Source organism: Capricornis sumatraensis, chromosome 11, assembly GCF_032405125.1.
Source record: "Capricornis sumatraensis isolate serow.1 chromosome 11, serow.2, whole genome shotgun sequence".
Taxonomy (NCBI): domain Eukaryota; kingdom Metazoa; phylum Chordata; class Mammalia; order Artiodactyla; family Bovidae; genus Capricornis; species Capricornis sumatraensis.
This window is the reverse complement of record NC_091079.1, coordinates 77,717,665-77,729,760: the sequence shown is the minus strand read 5'-3', so window position 1 is coordinate 77,729,760 and position 12,096 is coordinate 77,717,665.

The window sequence follows — 12,096 nt, the reverse complement described above, 5'->3', positions numbered from 1 at the left end:
GGCAGGAGGAGAAGGGGACGAGAGAGGATGAGATGGCTGGATGGCATCACTGACTTGATGGACGTGAGTCTGAGTGAACTCTGGGAGTTGGTGATGGATAGAGAGGCCTGGTGTGCTGCGATTCATGGGGTCACAAAGAGTTGGACATGACTGAGTGACTGAACTGAACTGAACTGATGTATCCCTTCTAACCATGTCCTATTGGCTAAGATTCTGCACATAGTGAACTGGAAGGAGGCTAGGAAATTCAGAATAGTTCTGTGCCCAGAACTATGCTCACCAAAGTATGCAAATCCCTGGAAACAATCACCTGTCTGTAGTGAGTTTACTGTCATTATCTATTGTCATCTGGACTATCTGTCCATGTTGGACTGACACGACCATTTCTTAATTTATTTAAGAATTAATGAACAGAAACCTCAATTAGAGTCAGAAAACCAGAGTAGAGGACTCTCAGTCCCTGCTATGGCAGGAGTCCAACAACAGGAAACACTCTTCTTCCCTGGCAATATTTCAGCCAATGAAAAGCCATGGACTCTGATTGCTGTAGCCCTCCCAACTTCTTTTCCCCTCTATTAAAGTCTGCTCCTTCACTTGCTCTGCAGGGACTTGCACCTGTCTCTCCATGATTGCAGGCCCTGAATTCCCTTTATCTGCAGATCCCAAATGTATCCATCTTTGCTGGAGAAATATCTGGTGGTCTGTCTATTTTAGGTCAACCACCCACACCCTGAGGATCATGCCATCACCATGTGCCTCACTCTCTAGTAAGGCTTTCTTCAGTTATCACACATTTTAGAACAGATGATCATGTTAAAATCTTTTAAAAATAATTCTGCTTCTGGGGTTAAGACTCAAAGCATCTAGTCCATTTGCTTTGTCTCAGCTGTGAGCCTTCTGTGGAAAGCAGTCCCTGCTACCTACCCTCGTGCCTACCTTCTCCCCTCCCTGCCTGTGTCCTTATCAATCTGCCATTTGCTAAATCTCAGTCATCTTTTAGATCTTAATTTAACATTTCTTTTTACGTCGTACTCTTCTGATCTCCTCAAATCTGAGTTAAAGTGTTCCTTCCATGAATTCTAGGAACACTTTGTCATCTCTAGGTATGCATACTATTAACATGTGTGAATTAGTGCCTAGGTAATTCTTTTATCTCTGGAATTTAGCACAATTCCTGACTCATAGGACACCTTAGTGACTGAATTGTTTTTCAACAAAGCTGGGGTGTAGGGCATAAAGTGAGGAAAAATATAGAAAGAGTCAATATCTTGGATATGACCTAAGGCAGTGATTCTCAGTGGGGCCCCTGGACAAACAGTATCATCATCACCTGGAAATTTATCAGAAATGCTCACACTCAGTCCTTTCCTCAAACACCCTGAATGAGAGACAGGAAGGTGTAGTCCAGCAATCTATGGTTTAACAAGCCTGACAGGTGGCTCTGATCTTCTGATCCCATGCTAAAGTTTCAGAACCAAGAAACTCTGGCATGGAAGAAGCACTAGCTGGAATCAAGATTGCCGGGAGAAATATCCATAACCTCAGATATGTAGATGACACCACCCTTATGGCAGAAAGTGAAGAGGAACTAAAAAGCCTCTTGATGAAAGTGAAAGAGGAGAGTGAAAAAGTCGGCTTAAAGCTCAACATTCAGAAAATGAAGATCATGGCATCTGGTCCCATCACTTCATGGGAAATAGACGGGGAAACAGTGGAAACAGTGTCAGACTTTATTTTTTGGGCCTCAAAATCACTGCAGATGGTGATTGCAGCCATGAAATTAAAAGAGGCTTACTCCTTGGAAGAAAAGTTATGACCAACCTAGACAGCATATTCAAAAGCAGAGACATTACTTTGCCAACAAAGGTCCGTCTAGTCAAGGCTATGGTTTTTCCTGTGGTCATGTATGGATGTGAGAGTTGGACTCTGAAGAAAGCTGAGCACCAAAGAATTGATGCTTTTGAAGTGTCATGTTGGAGAATACTTTTGAGAGGAGTCCCTTGGACTGCAAGGAGATCCAACCAGTCCATCCTAAAGGAGATCAGTCCTGAGTGTTCATTGGAAGGACTGATGCTGAAGCTGAAACTCCAAAACTTTGGCCTCATGCAAAGAGTTGACTCATTGGAAAAGACCCTGATGCTGGGAAGGATTGGGGGCAGGAGGAGAAGGGGATGAGAGAGGATGAGATGGCTGGATGGCATCACCAACTCTATGGACATGAGTTTGGGTAAACTCCAGGAGTTGGTGATGGACAGTGAGGTCTGGTGTCCTACGATTCATGGGGTCACAAAGAGTCAGACAAGACTAAGTGACTGAACTGAACTGAACTGAATCTAAGTTACTGGGTTTCCCTGGTAGCTTAGCTGCTAAAGAAGCCTCCTGCAATGCAGGAGACCTGGATTCAATCTCTGGGTTGGTAAGATCCCCTGGGGAGGGCATGGCAACCCACTCCAGTATTCTTGCCTGGAGAATTCGCATGAACAGAGGAGCCTGGTGGGCCACAGTTCATGGGGTCACAGAGTCAGACATGACTGAGGAACTAAGAACAGCATAGCACAGACCTAAGTTACCAAAAGAAGCCTGCTGCTGCTGCTGCTAAGTCGCTTCAGTCGTGTCCGACTCTGTGGAACCCCATAGATGGCAGCCCACCAGGCTCCCCCGTCCCTGGGATTCTCCAGGCAAGAACACTGGAGTGGGTTGCCATTTCCTTCTCCAATGCATGAAACTGAAAAGTGAAAGTGAAGTCACTCAGTCTTGTCCAACTCTTAGCAACCCCATGGACTGCAGCCTACCAGGCTTCTCCATCCATGGGATTTTCCAGTCAAGAGTACTGGAGTGGGGTGCAAAAGAAGCCTAGATAAATCTAATTTCAAGAAAAAAGAAAATGGCAATATTGATAATGTAATAATACCAGCTGTCATTCCTTGAGTATTTCTTATGTCTTTTATAAAACTGTGACCCCAGAATAGTCCTGTGACTCACATAATCCAATTAGATATGGCTTAAATGCAAAGCCTAATACACACAGATGAAAAGAATGTGATAAGAATTCAGAAGAGAATCAGCAGTAAATAGATTGATGTAATCCACTCAAGTAGTATAACCACTTGAGTGGGAATTACTGAGTTAAATTCACCCATTCCAGTCCATTTTAGTTCGCTGATTCCTAGAATGTTGACTTTCACCCTTGCCATCTCTTGTTTGACCACTTCCAATTTGCCTTGATTCATGGACCTGACATTCCAGGTTCCTATGAAATATTGCTTTTTACAGCATCGGATCTTGCTTCCATCACCAGTCACATCCACAACTGGGTATTGTTTTTGCTTTGGCTCCATCTCTTCATTCTTTCTGGAGTTATTTCTCCACTGATATCCAGTAGCATATTGGGCACCTTATGACCTACGGAGTTCCTCTTTCAGTATCCTATCATTTTGCTTTTTCATACTGTTCATGGGGTTCTCAAGGCAAGAATACTGAAGTGGTTTGCCAGTCCCTTCTCCAGTGGACCACATTCTGTCAGATGGTGAATGCAGCCATGAAATTAAAGAATGCTTACTACTTGGAAGAAAAGTCATTTCCAACCTAGATAGTATATTCAAAAGCAGAGACATTACTTTGCCGACTAAGGTCCGTCTAGTCAAGGCTCTGGTTTTTCCAGTAGTCATGCATGGACGTGAGAGTTGGACTGTGAAGAAGGCTAAGCACCAAAGAATTGATGCTTTTGAAGTGTGGTGTTGGAGAAGACTCTTGAGAGTCCCTTGGGCTACAAGGAGATCCAACCAGTCCATTCTGAAGGAGATCAACCCTGGGATTTCTTTGGAAGTAATGATGCTAAAGTTGAAGCTCCAGTACTTTGGCCACCTCATGCGAAGAGTTGACTCATTGGAAAAGACTCTGATGCTGGGAGGGATTGGCAGCAGGAGGAGAAGGGGACGACAGAGGATGAGATGGCTGGATGGCATCACGGACTAGATGGACATGAGTCTGAGTGAATTCCAGGAGATGGTGATGTACAGGGAGGCCTGGCGTTTTGTGATTCATGGGGTAGCAAAGAGTCGGACGTGACTGAGCAACTGAACTGAACTGAATTGAGGAATTACTGACTTAAGTAATTTGAAAATTAGGTAATATGAAACTTGAATCCAATGGCCAAAGGTTGTGTAGCACCTCTTTTCAAGGCTTTGACACATCATCTATGCAAACAGTCTGAGCTTGTCAATCAGAGTTGCATCCTGATTCATAGCTCAAATTATTAAGATTTTTAACAAGCTGAAGAGTTGTTTGTCAGCAATACTTGAAAAAGTGATGTCTGATAGTGTTTAGGATGACATAAATGGTTTAGAATTAATGTCAAATATGTGACTGTAGTTTATAATGTATATTTAACTCATTGCTTTCAATTTCTGATTTTAGGTTGAATTGTTATGAGTAAACAGTGTCAAAACATGAAATTAATATTTACTAAATTTTAAAGTTTATTTTGTTAGACCTAACAGAATTGCATAAATATTTAGGAGTTAACATGGAATTGAAAAACTTTATAAATGTTATTAAATAGGCTATTTGTTAATGAAGTTTAAAAGTTTCTGAATATTTAAATTGTGAGACTAAGATTTAAAAGTGTGATTAAATTTGTTTGATTTATGATTCAGTTCAGTTCAGTTCAATTCAGTCGCTCAGTCGTGTCCACCTCTTTGCGACCCCATGAATTGCAGCATGCCAGGCCTCCCTGTCCATCACTAACTCCCGGAGTTCACTCAGACTCACGTCCATCAAGTCAGTGATGCCATCCAGCCATCTCATCCTCTGTCGTCCCCTTCTCCTCCTGCCCCCAATCCCTCCCAGCATCAGAGTCTTTTCCAATGAGTCAACTCTTCGCATGAGGTGGCCAAAGTACTGGAGTTTCAGCTTTAGCATCATTCCTTCCAAAGAAATATCAGGGTTGATCTCCTTCAGAATGGACTGGTTGGATCTCCTTGCAGTCCAAGGGACTCTCAAGAGTCTTCTCCAACACCACACTTCAAAAGCATCAATTCTTTGGTGCTCAGCTTTCTTCGGAGTCCAACTCTCACATCCATACATGACCACTGGAAAAACCATAGCCTTGACTAGATGGACCTTTGTTGGCAAAGTAATGTCTCTGCTTTTGAACATGCTATCTATGTTGGTCATAACTTTCCTTCCAAGGAGTAAGCATCTTTTAATTTCATGGCTGCAGTCACCATCTGCAGTGATTTTGGAGCCTAGGAAAATAAAGTCTGACAATGTTTCCACTGTTTCTCATCTATTTCCCATGAAGTGATGGGACCAGATGCCATGATCTTCGTTTTCTGAATGTTGAGTTTTAAGGCAACTTTTTCACTCTCCACTTTCACTTTCATCAAGAGGCTTTTTAGTTCCTCTTCACTCTCTGCCATATGACTCCTAAATTAAACTTGAACTTTTAAGGAAAACTAAATTTTTTAATTTATAACTTTAAACCCAATACAACTTCATAACAATCTTTTCTGCATAAAAAAACTGCCCTTGAGGATCTTCAAAAAGTAAAAAACTCACATTGAACACCAAGGGCTTTACCTGAACTGACTCATTTAACCCTCCCAGAAACCTGTGAGGTAGACAGTGTTTTTATCCTTCTTTTATTATGAACAATAAACTAAATAACATGCCCAAACACATGGCTAGTGGGTGGCAGAACCAGGATTCACACCCTGGAGGTCAGGTTCCTTAGCCAACCTGCCGACAACCCTGTTCCATTACCTCCCACTTGCAGGCCTGTTTGGAGCCAGAGGGACAGACAATGAGGCTGAGGGGAGAATCTTGGGGTTTATTTGGAGGCAATCCTACTGGGAGTGCTCAGAATAAGACTGGACATAGATATTGGCTGAAAGTGAAAATAGTCGTTCAGCCTTGTCCGACTCTCTCTGCTACCCCATGAGCTGTAACCGCCAGGCTCCTCTGTCCATGAAATTCTCCAGGCAAGAATACTGGAGTTGGTAGCCATTCCCTTCTCCAGGGTATCTTTACTGGCTATAGGGCTGAATTTTGCTTCTTTTCTCACCTCCTACTGGCACCTGCTCACACTCATGTCCCCTCTCATTCCAAATTTCCAAGGAGGGAACTTACAGACCTCTGGCGGTGAAAGATTCCCAACTGGGGATTTATGCTGGGAAGATGGAGGGTTGGAATCCTTGCTGCACTCCTTTTTGGCCCTGATCCTCTTGCTCCATCAGGACCCCTGCCTTCTGGCCATAACCTGTCAATCTGTCCTCTTGCTACTGGCCTGTTATTTGGGGCCAATTCTTTTTCTTTTTTTTTGGTGATACATTTTCTCAACAAATATTTAAGCACATAATTTTTATATATTTATTTATTTTTAATTGATTAATTGCTTTACAATATTGATTTGATTTCTGTCATACATCAACATGAATTAACCATACATTAACGGTTAATTAACCATAGGTTCATAGGAAATGTATGTTCCCTCCCTCTTGAATCTCCCTCCCACCTCCAACCGTTTCCCACCCCTCGACGTTATTACAGAGCCTCTGCTTCCAACCCTCTCCTTCCTCTCTCCTTGTCCATTAATCTGTTCTCTCTGTCTGCATCTCTATTGCTACCCTGTGAATAGGTTCATCAGTCCCATCTTTCTAGATTCCATATATATGTGTAAATAGATGATATTTGTTTTTCTGATTTACTTACACTCTGAAAAATGGGCTCTAGGTACATCCACCTCATTAGAAGTGGCCCAAACATGTTCCTTTTTTATGGCTAAGTAGTATTCCATTGTATACATGTACCACAACTTCTTTTTCCATTCATCTGTCCATGGATATCTAAGTTGCTTCCATGTACTAGCTATTGTAAATAGTTAAGCACGTAATTTTATTTCAGGACATGAACTAGGGACATAGATTCCAAAGAGTAAGATATAAAATGAATAGTTAATAATTTGCAACTATGATGTAAGAGGTCTTTCTCCTGAAAGAAAGTGTGAATAGCTCTTTGATAACAAAGAAGCTGGATAAGGGTATTTCTGGAGAGAAAATATATATTAATAGGCCTGGAACTGGGGGGAGTTCAACCCATTAAAGGGAATTGAAGGAAGTAAGAAAGGCTGTTGTTTTTCAGAGCAAGAAAGGGAACCACTCCCAAATGAGGCTGTGAACTTTAATGTCACTGTGCAAAGATTCCAGATCATCATACAACTGGTTTGATACCCAAGCACTATTCATGGGATCAGGCGAGTTAAGCAAGTTGATCAAAGAAAGTTAACATTATCCATCAGGAGCTCTAGTCCATCACACAGGAGAAAGTGTTCTAAGATGCTTGGACATATAAGTAAAAACCTGCTGGGGGAAATGTGAGTTGACTATGGGCAGAAAGCAAACAAGAACTAAAGAGCCTCTTGATGAAAGTGAAAGAGGAGAGTGAAAAATTTGGCTTAAAACTCAACATTCAGAAAGCTAAGATCATGGCATCTGGTCCCATCACTTCATGGCAAATAGATGGGGAAACAGTGGAAACAATGGCAGACTTTATTTTGGGGGGTTCCAAAATCACTGCAGATAGTGACTGCAGCTATGAATTTAAAAGATGCTTGCTCCTTGGAAGAAAAGTTATGACCAACCTAGATAGCATGTTAAAAAGTAGAGACATTACTTTACCAACAAAGGTTGATCTAGTGAAGGCTATGGTTTTTCCAGTAGTCATGTATGGATGTGAGAGTTGGACTGTGAAGAAAGCTGAGCTCCGAAGAATTGATGGTTTTGAAGTGTGGTGTTGGAGAAGACTCTCGAGAATCCCTTGGACAGCAAGGAGATCCAACCAGTCCATCCTAAAGGAAATCAGTCCTGAATATTCATTGGAAGGACTGATGCTGAAGCTGAAACTCCAATACTTTGGCCACTTGATGTGAAGATCTGACTCATTGGCAAAGACCCTGATGCTGAGAAAGTGTGAAGGCAGGAGGAGAAGGGGATGACAGAAGATGAGATGGCTGGATGGCATCACCGACACAATGGACATAAGTTTGAGTAAACTCCGGGAGATGGTGATGGACAGGGAGGCCTGGCATGCTGCAGTCCATGGGATCACAAAGTCGGACACGACTGAGCGACTGAACTGAAGAGTTTGGCTCTTTTCAGTTCAGCAGGTGTTTATTGATCATATCGATTGACTTTATTTTTATGTCATTCACAGTGTTAGATACTGGGACACAAGAATGAATAAGGAATCCTGGCCTTTGAAGACCTCTAGACTCACATTTACACATACATATGTATATGTATTCTGTACATGACAAATATATGTGTATTTAATACACAGCATATATGGCAAATATTTATGGCATATATTATGTATGCATATACGTGTGTGGACTTTCCTGGGGGCTCCACGGTAAAGAATCCACTTGCCAATATAGGAGACAAGTTTGATCTCTGGTTCAGGAGATCCTCTGAAGAAAGAAAAGGCAATCCACTCCAGTATTCTTGCCTGGAGAACCACATGGGCAGAGGAGCCTGGTGGGCTACAGTCCATGAGGTCACAAAGTGTTGGACATGACTTAGCGAGTGAACAACAACAATGATATGTGTGTGTGTGTGTGTGTGTACGTGTGTGTGTGTATATAGAAAGAAAAATATAAAAGTACCCTGGCTGTTAAGGACTGCTGGTTTAGTCTTGTGTGTACGTGTATTTAGTAATACATAACTTAGAGTATGTATATATATATATTGTTGTTGCTGAGTTGCTAAGTCGTGTCCAACTCTTTGTGACCCCACGGATTGTAGCTCACAAGGCTCCTCTGTTCATGGGTATTTCCAGGCAAGAATACTGGAGTGGGTTGTCATTTCCTTCTCCAGGGGATCTTCCTGGACCAGGGATCGAACCTGTGTCTTCTGCATTGCAGGTGGATTCTTTGCCACTGTGCCACCTGGGAAGCCTGATTTTTATGTATAGTTTATATGTTATGCACTGTAGTAGCTTAGGTGATGGGCCACTAATTAATGGGAAAGCATGAATGAAAAGCCAGCAATTTACTTCCTAGGAAAAAGAAAGTGTCCCCACTATAGTCCAAAAAAAAAAAAAAAAAAAGAAAAGAAATATTCTCTGTACAATCAGTGAGACATCTTCCGGGTCCTCAGGAGGGCTGGCCCAGGAGCGTGTTTTGGTTATAAGATAAAGCTTTCGTCCTTAAGTAAATGAGAAAAGTCTGGAGGGTGAACCCGAGAACACTCTAGTTATAAAAAGCAAAGCATCAAACCTGCTTAGCCAGCATCTTTAACAGGACACCCACCAGGTATAGCTGGGTGAGACTAGCGCTAGAACTGAGAAAGATGATGACACCTTCATCACAAGAAAGGTCTTTTTTTCACCCACAATTTACATGATGATCTTGAAAGAAATGAAAGGCATGTTTGGAAACATTACTTTTAGGAAACATTTCAGTTCTTCACTGAAAACTATTGCCTGGGAGTAATGATAGTGTTGCCACCACTTGAAAAGCTGACTTGGAAATGGAAGGGCTCAGTTTATCTCAGACCCCATGACTCATGAGGGAATCACTGACATCTCCTTCTCTTCATGTTTTCCAAAGAGACTTACTGATCAAAGTTGTTTCCTTCCCAGAGGTGTGTTCCTTCCAGCATGGGGATGAGGCATATCTCTGGGACACCCAGAGGACATTTATAGTTACTTCCCAAGTGGCTCTTGTTCTCTGGATTAAAAACGGAAATTATCTCTCAGCTGTCAATGTAACATCATCCGGCAGCATGAAATTCTGTCAAACAGCAATTGAAGATGAATAAAATAAAGATACACACTCAGGATTATTCCTATTGTGAAGCAGCAGTGCTCTGCCCTGACGATTCTACACCCTAATAGTAGATTTAGGGAAATAGAGACATACAGGTTTTCTAAATGCCCCTGTACACTTTGCCACGGGAAGTAGCTGTGATTGAATAGACTGACAAACGCTGTGAGCAGATGCAATGAGCCAGCTCCACGGTGCTCCAGGGCAGGATTACAGATGATTTGTGTGCATGGAGGGGGGTAATCAGTTATCATAATTCCATTTGTAATTTATGTTTGCATGAAAATGCAGTTTTTAAACCGTTGCTAGGATTTCAGGAACTGGTGTAACCTATTTTCATTTTGTCAAACACCTAGGATATTTCAGCGTGTCTCTTCAGTAATCATGTATATCTACATTATTGGATGGCTGGTTTTGAAAAATAAATAACTCTCCTTTATAGGAATAGTATGTATAGAATGAGTCTGGTGTGTGCAAAGTTTCATTCCCTGTTGCTCTTCATTCTACATAGACACAAGCCCAAATAAATAACTCCTTTATAGGAATAGTATGTATAGAGTGAGTCTGGTGTGTGCAAAGTTTCATTCCCTGTTGCTCTTCATTCTACATAGACACAAGCCCAAATTGGAGATGAAGGAAAGAAAGGCAAATAAGAAGGTCAGAAAATGCCCTTCTCTCTAGATAAGTCAGCAATACCTGAAAGACAGGTGTTTAAAGAGAATCAGGGAGGAATGTTGTACTAGGGTTCAGTCATATGAGTTGCCTTTGAAAATTTCTCTTGCTTGGAGAAGCAAACAGGTGGTTCAGAATATGAGAGGGAGAGAAGATGTGGAGACAGCCATAGAAAATCACATATGAAAGGAATATATGGACTAAAATGAGAGGTTTGGGGTAAAACAAAACATTCAAAAATGGAGAATGTTCCATGTAATTAAAAGGGCAGCAACCCTTGAGCTTCTATGAGTAACATTAATTTTTTTTTTTTTTAAACTGAGGTATGGTTGACTTACAATGTTATTGGTTTCAGGTTTACAACAAAGTGATTTTTATATGTACATATATATCTGTTCTATTTCAGATTCTTTTCCATTATAGGTTATCACGAGGTATTAAGTATAGGCCCCTGTGCTTTACAGTAGGTCCTTGTTGTTTGTGCCGTACTTAGTCACTCAGTTGTGTCTGACTCTTCGTGACCCCAGGCTCCTCTGTCTATGGAATTCTCCAGGCAAGAAAAATGGAGTGGGTTGCCATGCCCTCCTCCAGGGGCTCTTCCCAATGCAGGGATTGAACCCAAGTCTCCTGCATTGCAGGTGGATTCTTTTCGATTTGAGCCACCAGGGAAGCCTTGTTGTTTACCCATGTTATATATAATAGTGTCTGTCTGTTAATTCCAGACTCCTATTTTATTTCTCCCCACCTGCTTAGCAACAGTAAATTTTTTTTGAGCTTGTGCTCCTGTGCATTTTTATGGAAAAGGGCCATTATTTCACCAGATTTGAAAAGAGATCAGCTTCCCTGGTGGCTCAGTTGGTTAAGAATCTGCCTGCAATGCTGGAGACCCAGGTTCGATCACTGGGTAGGGAAGATCCTCTGAAGAAGGGAATGGCTACCCACTCCAGTATTCTTGCCTGGAGAATTCCATGGACAGAAGAGCCTGGTGGACTACAGTCCATGGGGTCACAAGAGTCAGACACAACTTAACAACTAAACTACCTATGCATAAAAGCTCCCAAATCACTGATAGATTTCAGTTCAGTTCAGTTGCTCAGTCGTGTCCAAATCTTTGTGACCCCATGAATCACAGCACGCCAGGCCTCCCTGTCCATCACCAAGACCCACAGTTCACTCAGATTCATGTCCATCGAGTCAGTGATGCCATCCAGCCATCTTATCCTCGGTCGTCCCCTTCTCCTCCTGCCCCCAATCCCTCCCATCATCAGAGTCTTTTCGAATGAGTCAACTCTTCGCATGAGGTGGCTAAAGTACTGGAGTTTCAGCTTTAGCATCATTCCTTCCAAAGAAATCCCAGGGCTGATCTTCAGAATGGACTGGTTGGATCTCCTTGCAGTCCAAGGGACTCTCAAGAGTCTTCTCCAACACCACAGTTCAAAAGCATCAATTCTTTGGTGCTCAGCTTTCTTCACAGTCCAGCTCTCACATCCATACATGACCACAGGAAAAACCATAGCCTTGACTAGACAGACCTTTGTTGGCAAAGTAATGTCTCTGCTTTTGAATATGCTATCTAGGTTGGTCATAACTTTCCTTCCAAG